The sequence below is a fragment of the Haliaeetus leucocephalus genome, unplaced genomic scaffold (genome assembly GCF_000737465.1).
Source record: "Haliaeetus leucocephalus isolate CR32 unplaced genomic scaffold, Haliaeetus_leucocephalus-4.0 Scaffold545, whole genome shotgun sequence".
Classification (NCBI taxonomy): Eukaryota; Metazoa; Chordata; class Aves; order Accipitriformes; family Accipitridae; genus Haliaeetus; species Haliaeetus leucocephalus.
The window spans coordinates 5,438,346-5,456,498 of NW_010972981.1; the positions used below are offsets into that span (position 1 = coordinate 5,438,346).

General features: G+C 42.4%; 1 protein-coding gene across 5 annotated transcripts in view; it reads left to right on the top strand.

Moving 5' to 3' along the window:
- Nucleotides 1–17,845, top strand: part of ANAPC4 (anaphase promoting complex subunit 4) — a 53,204-nt gene extending 35,359 nt beyond the window's left edge. For 3 of the 5 annotated variants that reach the window (XR_774945.1, XR_774948.1, XR_774949.1), the window contains 3 exons: nt 12,670–12,732; nt 14,674–14,795; nt 16,397–16,780. The gene's annotated coding sequence lies outside the window, so the exon portion shown is untranslated. Of the gene's footprint in view, nt 1–12,669; nt 12,733–14,673; nt 14,796–16,396; nt 16,781–17,768 lie in introns of those variants that run through there. The other 2 variants (XR_774946.1, XR_774947.1) reach the window with 2 other exon arrangements.
- Nucleotides 17,846–18,153: the final 308 nt, after the last annotated feature.

The following is an 18,153-nucleotide window of genomic DNA, read 5'->3' on the forward strand; positions in this document are numbered from 1 at the left end:
AAGCTACACCCTCTTCTTTATCTGACAGCATCCTTGAATGTTAGCAGCATGTAATAATTAGGCGTGTCAAGTTATGAGTTGATTCATCTTCTTTAAGTGGTCCCAGAGGAAGAGGTGGAGGGTGACTGTTCTCCAGAGGAGTCTGCAGACAGTAAGATGAAAATGTTTCTTGAGTGAGTATCCTCAATTCCTGATACTGCCTTAGAATACCTAACGGGCTAATATTTAAGTTCTTGAGCTCTGCAACATCCCTGAAATGCAGACATGAAGGAGGCAAACTCTGCTAAAGTAAAAGATAAGAGAGTGAGCAGAAACACAGCATACGCATCAAAGTAATGTAGTTATGTTGGGGAAGTAGACCAAAATTAGTTCATTTTATAGAGATAAAACAAAATCTTCAGCATGCCAGTCAGCACAGCACTTGCATCCCTTCCACCTGCTTTGTGTAGTTTACTGTGCGTGTTTCAACAAGTCCCTGTTACGCTTAGTCCCTCCTGTGGCTGGTAAAAGTAATCAGTGTCCTTTTGAATATGGAGCCCCAAACACCACAAGCTTTATGAATTATTTGTTCTAGGGGTGATTTTCCAGGGTCACTAAGCACAGTTGATCTGGTGTTGAATTCATGGTTCAAGCTAACAATGTTCTTTAGCTCTGATTTTGGATGGCAGTCCACCTATGTGTGGGTGCAAGTGCGTCCTGAAAAGAAGCTGTTATTAATTATAAAGCAGACTCAAAATACAAAGTCAAGTCCTTGGTTCCCTAGAGTCTGTAATAGCATCCAGAAGTGGCTAACTTTTCTTCGGATGTTGTAGCAACTTTCTGGTACGTGTCAAAACGACAGCCCAAGCACAAAACTTTGTTCAGATTCCTGTGTCTGGGCCAATGCTCCATGGTCGTTATCTTACACCTGATTTGATTTCAACAGCTCTGGTACTAGAGAAAGAGTGGGGCCTTCAAGTACGTAGGAGGGGTGATGGCAAGGTCCTACCTACAAGGTAGAAGAGCTTTGTTTCTGAAGAAGAGGGTGCTGCAAATAGGAGGAGAATGAACAAATAAGAGTGAGGTTTGTTTGTTTGTTTTTTCTGGCTCTTCTGAGGAGGAAGCCACTATGCATTATCCAATACTTTGAGGTCTCAGTCTGAAGGAACCTGACTAGAGTGAGGGATGTTGCAGGAAGGAAACTGAATTAGGAATTTATACTACTAATTTCTATTTGTTTTATTTGCTGTTACAAGGAATCTGCTCCTGGAAATACAAATCCTAACCCATGTGTTTCCCTTAAAGGAAAATTAGTTTTTTAATGGTTTATTATGAAAACTTTCACAATATTGCCATAATTTAATAAATAAAAAAAAAATAAAAGCTTGAAAACTTCATCACTGGAAGAAGATAGTTAAACATGGAAAAATTCACAGATAATTTTACTGATGTTTTGAACCTGTAACTACTGTGAGATGAGCAAATGGTGTAGGATGAGGCCATGTACCTAGAATATCAGAATTTTTGCCATTAAATGAGAAGATCAGTCCCCAGAACAGAAGCCAAGTCCAATAATATCTTCTGCATGAGGTCAGGGTTCAGTCTTCAGATAATTCAGTGTGATGATAAGGCATAGGCATTGGTTAACAGTCATCGTGATAGGGTGTCATCTATGGAGTTTCTTCCTGCTCACAAAGCAAAACTAGCAACGTGTTTATCTTATTTTTAAGATGTTAACTCCAAACACAGTCAGGGAACACTGAAAGTTGACATAGAATTAATCGTCAAGAAGCTTTATCAATATTAAGGTCACGTATACTGAGAAGAAGGTACTAAATGAAAATTACAATTGTAATGCTAATTGTAAAATTAATGGAGGGAGGGGAAGATGGGACCCAACCTTTCGTCCTCCTCTAACTTGCCTTAGAAAATTTCAGAACTTGGCCCACGCCTGGCTGACACATTCGTGCTGTAAAACTTGTGTTCCCAGCTCCAGCTAATGGGATATGTCTGGGAACTCTCAGGTGAGGGAGGCAAAAGCATCTTGGAAGATATCCAGCTAAATATCAGCTGGGTTGTGTTCTACACTTGTGATACTTTTGTTTTCAGTCTCCTAGCCTTATCTAAAATCTTCCTAAATAAGCTTTTGTTTGTTTTGTCTTTAAGATCATTTGGCACCGTAGGGGACAAGGACTCTCAGAGTGATATCAACAAACTTTGCAGGCTGCAGATCTGGGCAAAAAAAAAAAAAAAGGATGTATTCAGACACCCCTGTGAGAGGGCCATGGTCAGGTAGCGTGGGGAACACAAGGCCTGAGGTGGTTTTAGATCATAGCACAAAGGACAACACTGGGGCAGACCAAAACCGAATGCCTCTCCTGCAAGGGACAGACAGGAGAGTGACTCCCCACTGCTCTGGAGGAAACCTTAAACCACCACCTGAGGGGCTTTGCACAAGAAAAGGCATTCTAAATACTGGGGTAAGTAGGGGAGGGACAGGAAAGTCCATGAAGATAAGGTAGGAAATAAAACTTGCAATTTTACAGTGCATCCTGAAATAATAAATGCCTTCTTTGAGGGGAGTGCATGATCCTCATCTGGTTTTGGCATAAACATATCAGTGTGGGTTAGTGAGTAGATACTTTTTTTATGGTTGCTGTAGGTTCAGTTTGTTTTTGTCCTTCCTGAAAGATAACAATCTGGACGTGCAGCTATCAAGCTGTCTTTCGCAAAGAATACTTGCACATGTATATGTAAGCATATGCATAGCAAAAAGAATTTGATTCACACCCCAAAAAATAATCACTTTGTTGTCAACACCGTTCCTGTTTGCCTGCCAGATATAAGTTACATATCCCAAGAACAACAGGAAAACTAGGTCCTCAAATTATCATTGTGTGTTCTTAAAAAAGACTTTTTTTTTTTTCCTAAATGCAAGTGAAATGATTTCTTCTGCAAGTGAAACAGTTTTATGTAATACCTGCTCTCTCAAGCACAAGAGTTATTGGAATACAGGCCTTCAGTCAGTTGATATATTCAAAGGGGTCAGTCTTCATTGCTGATGTAAACTGATCAGAGAATAGGTTGTCACCAAGGTGAAGCCCAGTCCTTCTACCCCTGCACTGGCTGTGTGTTCTTACCCTGTAGGTAGATGTTGATAGCTGCTGGTGGCCAGACCAGAAAGACCATCAACAAATTCATCAGGCTAATGTCTAATTGTCCAGTTTCAGATGATCTCTTCTGAGCTCAGCTTCATATTTGTTGATAAACAGTGATTTAGAAGTGCTTTCCTACTCTGATAACTGTATTTAATTCATTACCGGACTAATGAAATTAATAAACAGATTTGATTAATTATACTTTTCTGTAATTGTAATATTTTTCTAAGATTAAAATAATGGAAAAAATGTTCTTTGCAGAAGCCAACTGTCTGGCATTACCTCTCATGACAAACCAACTCCTGAAATAAACTTAATGAGTTATACAGCTTCCTTAACCAGGCTAGATGAATCATTAGATAATGTTGATGGGTTTTGTCTACAATTTTTCAAGTTCTGCGTTCTCGCTTGCTATAGTAAGTGTTAGTATAATAAACAGCATTATACTTAGGTCAAAAACCACCACTTGAACTCAAAGATCAGAAAGGGATGTACAAAACCCCTCAGGTTTCTTGTAACAGATCCGTAACAGCTTTTGGGCTAGGTGGTGGTTAATAACACGATATGAACTAACTCCTGCAGGCACTCCCATTCAAAGCAAGCGTGCTGCTGTTTAAAATAGAAAGTAGCACTGTAGCTTGGACACACAGAAAGGCTGAAAAGGCTCCTCCTAAGCACTGGATTGCATCCCAGGGGTTGAAGAAAAGTGTGTACTTGGTGGCACAGACTCAATTGCTCCTTCATCTCCTCTCTCTCCCCAGGCTGGTCACATCTTCTCTCCCCACCTCTCCAATCTGAGCCTGACCTAGCTCTGACCGTTGTGCACCCTAGTTGCTTTGTCATCTCTGCAGCTCTCTTTAGGTATCTTCTACCAGTCTCCTTCTCCAGCCAGTCCCAGGTGTCCCCCTGAGCTTACCATGGAAATCATTACCCAAGCTCTTTGAGCTTCCTGCCTGCAAATCTCTCCCCAGACACCACTCTCCTTTCTGGGGTGCCCTTGTCCCGTCCCCCATCAGTGCCCCAATATCTTGTTTCCATTATGCTTGCTTAGCTGGTTCCTGTTGCGCTTAAGTGCCCTTTTCCCTAATCTTTCCCTCCCTCTCGAGCGTAATTTCTTTCCTTAGCGTCCCCCTCCATTCAAAGCTTTCCTGTTTCCCGGCTCTGTCTCACACTCTTTACCAGCCTTATCAGTACTCCTCCTCAGATCTGTCTCCCTTCTTGCTCACCCTAGACAATTCGTTGGTTTCTAAACCCTAATCCCCTTATCTAGCCAACCCCGATGACCAGCTGTGACTGCAACTCCTCGCTATTAGATAATCGATTCTTGCCAGACTCTAATCTGTTTCCTCTCCCAGTCTGATGTTTCTACACACCTTTGTTCAGGTTAAACGGCACTCCCTGCCCCAGAGGTGAGCAGTGTCACCGAGGCCACCGCAGCCGGAGGAGACCAGGCTTCCCCACTCCTAGCTCCAGTGCTGGTTCCGCTGCCGTCGCTCCTGCTGCTGTGGGCTGACGCATGCTTTGCAGTGCTGGAGCACGGAGTCTAGAGCTGTGCTGAGACGGAGCCAGCTCAGTTGACTTTACGTGCAAAACCCATTTCTTCTTTCTGTTGCTGGTATTTTTAAGAGGTTTTGTGTTGTTCTGGTCTCTTTGGGAGTACTTGGGGTTACTGTAAGCATAGCAATACTCTTATCTAGTGCAGACTGTATGTATTCTATCAGGCTTCAAAAATAGGCTACATTGGTTTTAAACATGACAGTGAAAGGCTAGCTGGAGTTGTCAGTAGAGATTTTCATACCTGTTTCAGAAGGGCCAAGATTTGTCTCACAAGGGTCATAGCTTTTCATTCCTATGCTCATAAGACTCAAAGCATGGCACACTGCAGTTATCTCTGTAGGTAACCTGTGGGTGCACTTCTCAAGGAATTAACTGAAAACATAAAAAGCCTGTAGCAAGTACTCAGAAGTCAAAATGCAGCCACATAAGCCTGCACATGTAAAATTTATGCTGCTTCTTGTTTACTTGTAAGTCTTTGTTATACAGCATACCATTTCTCAGATAATAAGCTCTCAGGTCATGTTTTTTTCCCCAGACTTTTTGGGAGCTGGACTCGATGATCCTTATGGGTCCCTTCCAGCTTGAGATATTCTATGATTCTATGAAATTGAGGTGCATCTTGTAAGACTGAACGTGAATGAATTCAGCTCTGTTGTAGCTCTGCCTTGATTAATTTTTTATACTGTATATAAAGTTTTAGGGAAGTTGCATACAAAGCCAGTCATCAAAACATTGGAGAAGCTCTCTAACACAAGACGCTATTTTTATTTTGCAAATGAGTCTAACTTTAAAAAAAAAATAAATAAGACCTTCTCTACCCTTAGCACTTCAGTGGCACAGAAATTGTAGCTATAATTTGTTTGTACTTGAGATTCTAGGAGGAATTTTTGAAGGTGAAAAGAAATCAAGGTCAAAGACCGTAGGACACTAACAGAAAGTGGAGGAGAGTGGCAGAGGACCCAGAAAGGCAGACACCTTTTATCAGAACTGTAAGAGAATTAAAAGAAAAAGCAGAAGGCTGGCAGTGAAGCAAAAAGAAGGCAACATACTAAGCAGAAGAGTGCAAGCGCCTGTGTCAAAGGCAGGTGGGAATGCAGCACCTAGGCTGAGGTCATTGCAAACTTTGGCAAGACAGGTTTCATGAAATTAAATATTGCGTTACATCTGAATGTCACTTAGCATGAGATAGGGTGTAGCCCGATACCTTTTGCTTAGTAAGTATAGAAATAACAGCAACAACTTTGAAAAATCCTGCTTCTGGAGCAGCCAGCCTTTCACAAACCTGGGGCTGCAGCACTGGCAGTGTGGGACCCCCTTTACAAATCCTTTGCCCGCTCACCCGTCGCAGGGATTAAGGCGGATGGCTTCTCTGCTGTGTGTGGTGGGGATTTTTTGGTCTCTCCCACTGCAACATCTGGAGGTGCCTGGTCCTTGGCAGGTGCTGTGCAGGGGAGCCCAGGTACCTGCCTCGGGCTGCGCCGGTAGGCGCAGAGCTGCAGCACCCACTGGTCTCCAGCCACACCACCTTCCTGCAAGGGGCAGGGGAGGGACCTTTCGCACCCTTTGTCTCTTCTGGGGCATCTGTGCAGTACATCTGCACTCGGTATTACTAAACTCCCCTTTGTTTTTATTTATAGAAATACTTTCTGTAAAGAACGAAGAATAAAAAAGCAAATATAGTAACAAAAAAAGATGCTTGGTTGTCATCTGTGGATTTACAGAGGTAAATACATGACTGAGATTTATCATAATTTTACTTGACGTGGGAAAGGTCTGGCAGTAGGAAAGTGCAAGGTAAATAACGGAGGAGAAACCACAGAACAAAACAAATAGACATAGAAATTATTCTTTAATTTTTGCAACAGTTTTTCCTCCACATGATAGCATAATTTGTACTTCTTATCTATGAATGTCAATTTGCAATTTTAAACCCATTTAAATTTATTTTCTGATTATAAACATGCTAGGATGAATACAGAAAAAAATGGCTTTGTGCATGGATTTGACTATAGCATTCAGTTCTGAAGGAAAAAATTCTCTTGGAAAAATTACTTGCTCTGCCCTTAAAATCCCTTTTTTTAAATTCCTATGCAAATTTTTCAGTTTGGCAGGTTGGCAGATACAATTTTAAGTATGCTTAAACTAGAACTTAAATAGTTCCAGATATTTAATTTTATTGCATCAAGAAAAATATTCAAGATCTTAAGGATGGCGAGAGAAAGGCTTGGAATACAGTTCACATTTTTAATTGTGAGGATCATTAACCCTGGAAACAGTTAATTCAGGGACGTATTGGCTTTCTCATCGTCTAGTGTCTTTAAATGAAGACTATGTATTTTCTGTAAGCTAGATGCTTCAGCTTAATCTAGAATTGTGGGTTTGATGCAAAGTCATTTGGTCAAATTCAGAAAGTGCAGTTGTGCAAATCAGAGGAGATAATAAATAATTATTCCCTCTTATATCTATACAATTTTTTTTTTGCCAGTTGTTGCTTTTATAGAACTCTACATGTATTCTCGAATGTATTTCAAGGATATAATGCATGTTCTCAGGTACTGGAACAATTAAAATTATCATAATTAAGCAACAGGGTATGGCAGCTGCATGGTTTGGAGGAGAAAGCAGAGCGGACAGCAGTCTCCAATCCATTAATAAACTAATGCCGGTGCCATTGCTTCCTTCTCTCCCAGGGACAAATTACTTAAATACACTTTACTTGTTCTCCCTCTCTGAGTTACTAGGGGAGTCTTTCCTCTTGTCTTTCTGGAGCAAGTCCAGGTCTGTAAATGGAAAATACATCCATTAGATTCTGATATTTGTGTTGAGAAAGCTTTTCTATAGGCCAGGTGATTTAAATAGGCCTACTGTAGTGAGAAAGATGCCGCTTACTGTGAGTGAGGACGTGAAAATGCAGCCCTTTACTTGCCTCTCTTACCTGCAATGTGTGTCATGCAAACCAGTGCTCACTGCTTTGTACTCTTTCAGCTTTCTCCATTTTCCAAAACAACAGGTCATTCTTTAGCCATTCCGAGCATGCAGTGCTAAATTGGTAAGTGTTGCAGATACCTGCAGTTCTGGGTGTTACGCAGCTTTAAAACTTGGTGTTCATTTGTCATTGTTCCTTAAGTCATTTCTTGCAAAGGCTGTTTTATCTAGAGCCATCTCTCTGGATATTCTTTTCTTTTTGGTTGCAAAGGCAGAAGCTTCAGCTCTTGCCTGAGAAGTCAGTGGGTGGTGAGCCTGCACTGCTGACAGAGAAACACGCCTTTTGATCGCTGGCCCAGGAGTCAAAGATAGTTGGGTCCTATGATATGCCAGCCTGTGCCTGCACACGTCCAGTCAAGGCAGAGTACTTGCAAACTTCACTGCGGGTGTTATACATTTACTTGGGCTTACTGTTTCCGTAGTGCATAGTCTTCCTAGAACTAGGCTGGGGTGCTCTGTTGTCTCTTTGACCTTCCTTTCATTGTAGGAATGCGACTCTGCTTGTTTTGTTAATATTCAGAGAAGCATGTTGGTGGTGCTAAAAATAGTAACGAATAATCATGACTGCAAAGCCAAAGAAAACAAAGAGAGTATCCGGGAACCCTGAGTATGTAAGTCTTCAGGTTTGGCCGGCGTTTGTTTGGCCGGCGTTTGTTTGGCCTTCTTATTTGGATTTTTTATTTGTGATCAAATGGAACTTTGATAGATAGGCTAGCAGCTAAGCTGACTTCATCTGAAAGGCTAACAGACTTTTCAAACAAAACACTTCTTTTTTTTTTAATTGGATCATACAGCTGTCTTCTGTGATACTTCACAGAAATGAAGCAATGTTAAGTGTTCAGGAGAGGCTTAGCCTGCATAATTTTACATTTTCAGAGGCCAGAAAAAAATCAAGGCTTCTCAGCTTCTCTGTCTGTCTTTATCTGCAGTTCATTGCCACCCCAGCTGGAGGCATTTGGTCATTCAGATACTGCAAAACAGAAGAAAAGTAGAACTGATGTAAAACAATATATTCTGGCAGACCTTTTTCATGTTGTTCTCCCATTCTGTGAAAGGAGGGAATCCATTAACGTCACTTTTCTACTTAATTATTTGCATCTGTATTTCAGCTCCATCTGCTTTGTTGGCTATGAGGCTATTAGCACAGAGGATAAAATACAAGAGCAAACCAGGAAGCTCTTAGCAAACCCCTCCAAACATGAGTGTTATAAATGATGGAGAAAATATATTATCTGTGTGTGGTGAAAAGCTTAACAAGTGAATAGCAGGGCTATAGGGACACAGAAAAGAAGAGGGTTGGTTCTGCGGGGGTTTTGTGCTGAAGTGCAAGCAAATGTATGGAGCCTAGATTTTAGTATTTAACACCACCAATGCCTCAAAGGTTAAGCCTCTCATCAGCTAATTATGAGCATCCTCTATGTTGCTCTGGAAACTGTACAGCTGCAAAGTGTGACTGGAGTCCTGCTGCCCATGCAACAACAGAAGTGTGGAGAGTTGTACCTCACAGCCTGCAGTCCCATCCATGCCTCTCCTTACAAGGCTAGCTTCTGGTTTTGTTCTTTTTAAAAAACAGAACTATTTTTATTATGCTGTGTGTATATTATTGTTATCATACGGTTTTATTATCTATTTTTAATTATACTCAGAGACGTGAAGACTGTTGGTGATCAGCCATACGAACAGCTATGGGAATAAGGGACACTGAAGAAGTACCCTGGAATGTGGGGTGTTGTGGTTCCTCACGTGTGCCTGTAACTTGACTGTTTTGGCCACAAGAGGAGTGTTTGTCACAGCAAAATGAAGCCCTTGGTAATGTCAAAACCAGTCTCATTAGCGTCCGTGGAATTTGGGCTTCTAATTCACAGAGGACAGGTCCACACCAGCCGCTGGAAGATGGCACAAGAAAGACTTGAAGTAGTGCCAACCCAAGCTCATCTATTCATAAACAGTGTCTTTGCACAGAACTGCGTGCTTGGATCCAAAATCAAGGTAGCTGCATTAGAGAAATGCAGCACCCTATCACGTATGACCTGGTAGTTCAGACACTGCTTAGCACTGAGGTAGTGGCACCACTTAATCTCTCTGAATTCTGCTTCCTCAGAGTATTTCTTAATTAGCGCTACAGTGTACAAAGTTGGTAAAAGCATCTACTTAAAGTCTTAATGTTACTTCTGGAGTAATTGAAACTACTTTAGAATACATGTTGAATTTTAACAGTAGTTAAAATAAGTATAAAAGAAGTTTGCAACATACACATAGATCCAGAGCAACAGGCATATCTCCTTAGAGCACAAAGCTGATGCAACCTCCTTCAGGTTCTTTTAGAAATACTGGAAATACACTACAGAAAATCCAACCTAGAAACTTGAGCTAATGGGAATGGTGAAGCTGGGCTATGCTTTATATTGAACAGGAGCCTGTTACGCTATTAGTTTCTTATGCTTTTTTTTTTCTTTTAACCCAAAAAGTTCCATTAGTGCAGAAAGGTGCAAACAGTGAAGTTAGACAAGGCATGCATATTTTAGTCTGTCTTTATTTTAAACCCAGTCGTCTTCTCACTTGTTTGAAGTCAAGCAATGTTGCTTAGGTTTGGCTTGGGTTTGGATCTTACCTGTATAGAGATGTAATCCCCCAATTACTTAAAAGGGAAAGAAGAGCTTCTTAACTACTGCTGCACCACAGGTTTTATGGAGTTAGCCATTTTTCTGAGAATGGCATCTCTTCAATGATACGAAACATCTAACTTACCCTTTATTGGGTTTTTTTTGTCTTGGAATCATAGAGCATTGGCTTGTAATCTCCTCATACCTTGCATGCTGTTTGTCACCAGAGGCAAAGCTGAGGTTTCTGTAGCATGTACGATCAACAGCCGAGCAATGGGGAATCTTTCCTTTGTCATGCTTTGCATGCTGTTAGGTTTGGGGCACTGTTACTTGCTTCCTTCTTGTGAGTTGGACATAAATTAGATTTCCTGAGTATTTAGTATGTTTAGATATCCCATGACATTTCTTTCCTGAACTGTGTAATTCAAAAGTCAACACCCAATCTTTCTTCACCCTGGTGATAACTGCTGATGTTTGCAAAGCGCTGTGCATCGTCCGAGCTGAACCCTCCAAGACAGGGGAGTGTGGTACAATGTATGGATGTGGCTCAGCACAAGGGTACCTGAAGAGTATTGCTGCTGTAGGGTGGCACTGTCTCCAGACTAATTACAGTGTCCTCTCTGCAGCACTCCTTAGGTGATGCTGTTACACTATGTCAGTTCTGGAGCTGGTTTGGCAGTAGGTTAACAAACCTAAATACTGACTCCGTTGGGCACGTGAATGTGTCTCAGACCCCTGTAAAGGTCATTGGTAGACGGGAAGCTCAGACTGCTGTCCAGCCTACATCATAACTGGAAACATGGTGGGGGTTTTTCCCTCCATTTTCTTCTCCTTCTTGAGGGATCATCCCATTCATAGTACTTTGCTTCTCCTGTGTTCCGGCCTTTCCCCACTGCCTTCGCTCAGGAAGCCCCATCTTCCCAAGGAGGAGACTCACCACTGCTATGTCTAAAGTCATCAAGTCCTTCAACCTAGTCCAGTGGACAGGAAAGATGCTTATCACTGCCTTCTGGGAGCTCAAGAGACCAAGGTTATTCCCCTGGTATAACCCATCAGTCAGCAGGGGCCACAGTGTACCGATTCAGTTCAGAAAAGGAGTTTAGGGAAAGAATTCAAATGAACGAATGTCTGTAGGCTGCCTCTTCAATGAGCAGAGAAAAAAACTTTTTGCAGGAGTACTGTGGTATGTTGCTACCTTCTGAACACCTTCTGGAAGAGCAGGTCTCTCTCCATAGATTGTGATTGACTGGAAGCTAGCAAGAATAAGCTTGCGAGGCTAAAGCTCACTATTTCAGTGCTTCTCTTGGTTACCAGTTCTCAGAGGTTTTACATAATTTGTCTAATAATCATTTTAACACAAGCATGCAGCCATGTGCTCTTCTGCAATTCCCAATTGTTTCTCTCTTCTTTCTGGATGACAAATATTCTCGCTGGGCCTTTCTGTCTGCTGCATATTCCAACTTACCTCCAAGACTTTCTGCAGTGAAGGTATATGTTGTCAGAACACACCCTACACGATAAGAAACACTTAATTCTTTTGGCCTGAGCACATTCAACATAAAGCTATATAAAGAACTGGCCTAATACCAGTACCTGAGGGTAGACTGGCCCAAGCTGATGGCAGGCTGATGCAGATGGACTGCTTCCAGCACCTTCGTGTATTGCTTAGTGCTTTTATAGCTTTCTTAGCCATAGGTTGAAAGGAGTCCTTATGTGGAGGTAAGTGAAATACAGACATCAGGAATTCGTAAGGATTTACTTTTTTTTTTTTTAGGCTATGACAAGACAGTGACTATTATGCTAGTATTCATTTCACTGAGCTTAGTTTTTGAAGAGACCAGTGGTAGTCAAAGCAGATCAATCTATTTTAGATAAAGTGTTTTGTGAAAGCGAATGAAACAGCTTTTGGATGTATCCATGTTTTTCCAGTGACTAGAAAGGAACCTCAGCGTTTCTGTTTCTCCAGTGGCCAGAGGGTCTTTATCTCTGGGAGGATGAGAGAAAGGATGAGAACAAGGAACCAGCTCAAGAGATCTATGAGAATGTAACTTAGCACCTCTGTAGTTAGGTCCTCTTCAAATAAGGAAGCTGAAATTATGGAAAGTAGTTACAGATCAGTAGCTATATCTTACAACTAAAATCCTGCTTTTAAACTTGGTATTCAGCATGTGTTTCCATGTATCAACAATGTCCTTTATTTCTGTTCTATGGACTGGAAGCTTCTAGGGGGCAATTTCCAGTATTGAAAGGACTGACTGAAAGCTTGCCCTCTTTTTCTCTTCAGCTCAATGTTTTTCAAATTTTCAAGAACTGATCTTGCTTTGTCTCATTGCCTAGCATTTGATGAATACAGGATTTAAAAATATCTTCTTTTTCTGCTTCTCCAGTGGGAATAAGGATTTACAGAGAAGCTTCATTTTTCTGAACAGAGGAAGATCAGCACTAGAAAGGTTATGTACTTTCTTGTTGGTGTATATCACTAGAAATGCCAGCTTTTAACAATGCCATTAAACTATACAGATCTTTGAGTTCTTTGATGATACTCATCACATCCATAAGTACATTTTACATCTTCTTGGCAATTGCTTGTTATTCTTAGAAGCAGTCACTGTTAGATCTAATCAGATTTAAACATCTGAATCATATGAATGTAAAAGCAGTAGTGTTGAGAAAAGGGAATTCTAATGTGAATTAATGTTCAAAGAAAGGTGGAATTATCTTATAGTTTGCTTATGTGTCTGGAATATACAGCAAGCAAGCAGCATGAGGGAGGTGTTTCCATGGGAGCATCTCTTAAAAGTGTTGTCCTCAAATTACTCCTATGAGTCAGTAAAAGAGACATGTTTAAGGAAATGATCAAAATTGGAAACTCTGTTGTGTACATCTGTTTGTTTTGGGTTTTTAAAAGCACGTTAAGCTTTGTGTTTAACTACATTCTTCACGTGGTACTGTAATTATAGTCTACACCCATAATCTTTTTTTCTCTTCTCTTTCCCTTCTTTGAACTTCTAACTTTTAAACTTTCATTTGTTATGACCTTTATGTTTTGTTTGCCTATAAATGATTTTTTTTTTAAATTTCCTGAGCTTTGCTGTCACTTGCTATTATTAGGATGCAAAATTTTTTTCACATATAAGCCCTCAATTCTCTGTTTTCTGACCACTAAGTGAATAGAAGACATACATTTCTAATCTTACCATGTTTCCTTTGTAGTCTTACTCACCAGACAATCGGTACTTGGTGTTAAACATACAAATTTTGATATGCTGATTGCTATTGAAAATTTTGGTCACTTCTCATTGCATGAAGGGCAACTGCATTAGCTAAACAAGGTGTATCTTAAGGCCCCTGCCAGATGGCCACCTCTGCTCCAAAGCCAGCTCTGCTGCTGGGTTGCTCAGATTAACAACTCCTAATCTTTTCAAGTGAAAATGAGCTCAAGTAGCTCTTGATCCCAGCAATTGCTATTCAAATGACCCTGTCCACAGGTGTTTGCGTGGAATAGCTGTGGTTAGAAGAGGATGTACAGTCAAGCCTTACTGCGAGTTACTCATGAACTAAACTTTCTGGGCTCACATCCCACAAACCTTTCCTCTTTTTTGAACAACAGTCCAATTCCCAGTCCAAGAAACGTTTCCTTCAGAAGTTTTATCATTATAAAATGTATGAATCACAAAGGGTTTTGACAAATCAGCATTCCCTAAGAAGTGGAAGGTCCCAAACACCTACCTCCAACTCTAACCACCTTTCCTGTCTCCTTGGGGTTTTAGGCAATGCTTCAGAAAAGCAGCTTGAGTGATCTGCTCCCATTTCTCTTGAAGCGCTCAAATGACAAACCCCTGAATATATGGCCAGTGAGACACTGGAGTATTATGTTGTTCCATCAAGTTGCGATGAGTGGCTTGACATATCTAATTTCTGTTCCAAGTTCCTGATTACCTCTATGTACACTATCGTTGAATACAAGCCTGTGTTTACTGTGCTGGCCTTCTACAAAGTCTAAGTAATAAATTATACAAGCTGGTTTGAATCAAATGTAAGAAAACCAAAGTTAATTGAAAGGGCTTAAAGGTGCAGTGTGGTACAGTGGCTTCCTTCTTCTCCAGGGTCCCTGAGTTCTGCCATGCTGGTTCTCCTACCCAGGGATTTCTGTATTGGGCAAGGCTCAAGTTGTGCCGGCAAGCCTGAACAAGTTCCCGGGAAAGGTGGGAGGACTTTCCTGTGAGTTTTTCCAGCTTCTGGTTTTGTATTCAAGGGCTATGGAGTGGTTTCCTTCTCCTCAAAGGCTTCCTCTGTCCTGGCCTTTGCACCTCAGGGTGGGCATAGGAGACCTGCCACTGCAAGTTGAGCAGCCATCCTGAGCTGGCTCTGTTTGCTTGTGTCTTTGGCAGCGAGCAGTAGCCCTGAACAGAGCAGGCACCTTTCAGAGGCATGAGCTGTGTGACTTGGCACCGGATGAAGGCTATGCCAGCTGTTCTGCATGACACACTAAATAAAATTTCTCTGCTGTCAGGTAGGAAAGTATTATTTACTGTAATGACTGAAAGCGTCCCCCATTTTGTTTCTCAGGCGTTTTTGACACACTGCTTTGTATGCAGCTGCATTTGGTGAATAAGGGTTTCCAGTGAGTTCCCATGCTGCACGTGTAATTCTAGATACAGTGTGCTCTTACATGCTATTATTTGATGTAACAGCAGCTGACGTGATGACACACTCTATAAGGCCGCTCTTACGTCCAAGATCTACCTAAAGAAACAGAATTTAAGAAAGGATTTTTTAGAAGTGATACTGTGTTCAAAAGCCTGGAGCCTCAAAAGGCTCATGAGTGTAAAACAGAACGAATCCTCCATACAACCCTTCTCTGGCTGTGGAAATGATAGGTGTGTGTTTTGTCTTTAAATAGCAGATAATTTGTCTTTGCTTATACCTCTAGCACAGGGAGGATCTACTCCTTGATGGGCTTTAGTTAAGTGGATTTGTTAAACATTGCTCAGATGGTCTCTTCCTTTCCTTACCACTAAAAGAAATTTGGCTATGTGGGTATCTGTGTCTCCTGTTGATCACCAGGTTAACGGTGCATCTTTGAGGGCAAAAAAGACTACTCTTCCTGGGGGAAAGCACAGGGCAGCGATTAGGGTCAGAGGTGTGAGAATGTATGGACCATACCTGAAACGACAGCAAGAGCTGCAGTGCGCTGAGGCGGCTGGTTACCTGTGAGCCAAAATTCTGAATTAATGGGCTGAGGGAATTGTGAGTCAGATGGCTTAAATGTCTGCCAGTCCAAGGGGGAGACAACAGGACTGGAAATAGCAAGCGTAGCATGTTATCCATGTAAGAAGGGAGAAAAACGGTGATCAGTCCGATACAGGTATGTTGTAGTGTGCAAGGCCTTAGAAAAAAATTTTAAGGCAAGAATTATTAACATATGGAGGCAAATAAAACATCAAGTCAAGTGCAGGTAGGTTGTTCTAACCCACAAATTGTTTGAATAAAAACATTTATTTTCTAGGCCTGCTGAATTCCTTATCAGTGTTCCTGTGAAACTGAGAGTATATTCTCAGAAAGGAAGTAATATCTAAATCTGGAGAAGTATTAGTGTGAGAAGTGTGATGTTGGTGAAGAGCTATCTGACATGTATACAGTCAATCAGTATTGACAAGGTTCAGAGTATCACACCAAAAAAACATGAGGGCTGCAATACTAGAAATCAGTCTAAACATATATAAAATACAAAATGGGTGGACAGCAAGAATATTAGCAGTCAACTGTTGTATGCATTAGCTGGAGATGTAAGTCTAGGGAGAGTAGTTCATCTAGCAAATTCTGGCTCCCTGCTCTTCTGTAGCACTACAGGAGTCAGCTTCCAACACTAGAAACTCCATTGAAGCTCTAATGCCACATTTTAACTTCTTGAATCTCAAGCCAAGGCTAAAATTCCTTTAGTGAGGCTTGTTCCACCTCCCAGCTGTGGCAGAAATGGCCTTAGAATCCAGATAGCCCTAATTCAGAACAGAAAAAATAAAGAAAAGGTGGAGCTGTATCTTGCAAACATTTCTTGCAATCCCTGCAATCCAAAGCCCACAAAAAACTATGCGTTTTCTTATCTGTGAACAGTTACACTGTATTGCTGGGATCTACGAACTAGACAAAGCATCAGCAAGTTAGGCCCTGAACCTCCAGGTCTGTGAACTTTCTTTCCTTCTGGCCGGTCGTAAAGTCTTTGCGGAGGATGAGAGCCGCACGTCTCACCCTGTCCGTTAGAGCTGGTGAACGTTTCTGCATGGCAGCACATAACAGCACAGCTGGATTTGCTGCTGGCCGAGAGCGAGGACCAGATGGCGCATTAGCAGCCGCGGCTGTGCGGAGAACACCCCAGCCCTCGTCCCCCTTCCCCTCCCTCCGTGCATGCCTGTCCTTGCAAACCACGACCAAGCTGTCAGACGCTCAGTGGCACGGCTGTGCCGCTCCCCGGCCCTGCCAGCTCTTCCTCATCACCGAGCTGTGGACCCCCGGCTTGTTCCCGGAGGGTGGTCGGCCCGTGGGGCGAGCAGCCCCAACGCGCTGGGTTGCCCTGCGTCCCACGGAGGGGCAGCCGCCCGCTGCACCTGGAGCGGTGTGAGCCCTGCAACTGCTCCCGTCTGCAGCGAATTCACCCCTCCTGACAGCACCGGAGAGCTGCGGGCTGCTGCGGGCAGGCTGCCCTGGGACCTGGTGCGGCATGGCCGCCTGCCTGGGCGGCGGAGGAGGAAGGTCTTTGGTGGGGGGGTGCTCGGCACTGACGGTGGTCTGGGGGTCCGGGTCAAAGCCCAGCGTCCCGGCAAGGGCTGTGGCTAGGGCAGGAAGGTTTCCACCGTTTCCTTACAGCTTGCGTAAGCCCAGGTATTGTTTTACACGGCGGCAGCATGAGCTGGGGTGCTGCGGGCGGCCTGACCGGTGACCGAGAGGCCGCAGGGAGCCAGAGGGAACGGCCCCATGGGTAGAGGCGATGTGATGCTGTCGCCTGACTGAAAGGTGGCACGTTTTGAACAGCTCAGCAGAAAGTTTTTCAGCTTTCTCAAATTGGCCACCCCAATGTTCCTGTGCTTACTGGCATGGGTAAAACTGCCACTAAACCACTTCTTTTAAGAACGCGCTTTCAAGTAGAGAAAGTTGTCAGAAATGGTTGTTCAAAATGGGCATTTCCCTGTTGTCCCCCCCCAAGGAACAATTTTAAGCTCAGGACCACCTTGAATCAGGAAGGTTTAAAACTAAGATGGTAGAATAGAGATGTGTTGGTATTTCGTGTATGGTATGGTATCTATCCCGGGCACCACTAACTTGTTCTTCACCAGGAATTGCTCTTAACCATTTATATCTCTCTTAATCTTACATCTTCAACATGCTGTAACTGACTAATTCCCTTTAATGTGAAATGCGCTATACAAACCTCAGATGTTATTATTACACTATTATCAGACATAATTAGCCTTATGTATTTTGTTTACAGAATACACCAAAGGTGCTGGAAACTGTTCTATATGCTGCCTGAACAGATTGTGCTGGCTTTGCATTAATACCATTTATGGTCTGCTTTAATCTTCAAAGTGCAAGACCAGTAGCTGCATCTGCCACACAGTAAATACTACACCTTTCAGAAAGTGGTGGGACTCAGAACAACAAGCAGCAGTGACTTTCCAGAGGAAATTTCAGTAAGTCAGTAAAAGAGACACAGTGACATGCTTGGTATTACAAATAAATGGGTTGTAAGACCTATTGCTCCTTCCTCATGCTACTTTTTGCTGGGACGGTTTGCTGTCTTCATCTCTGTAATATCCTGCTACGTAAGAGTGCTTCACCTTTGCAGGTAAGTGCGTGACGTATCACAGACATGA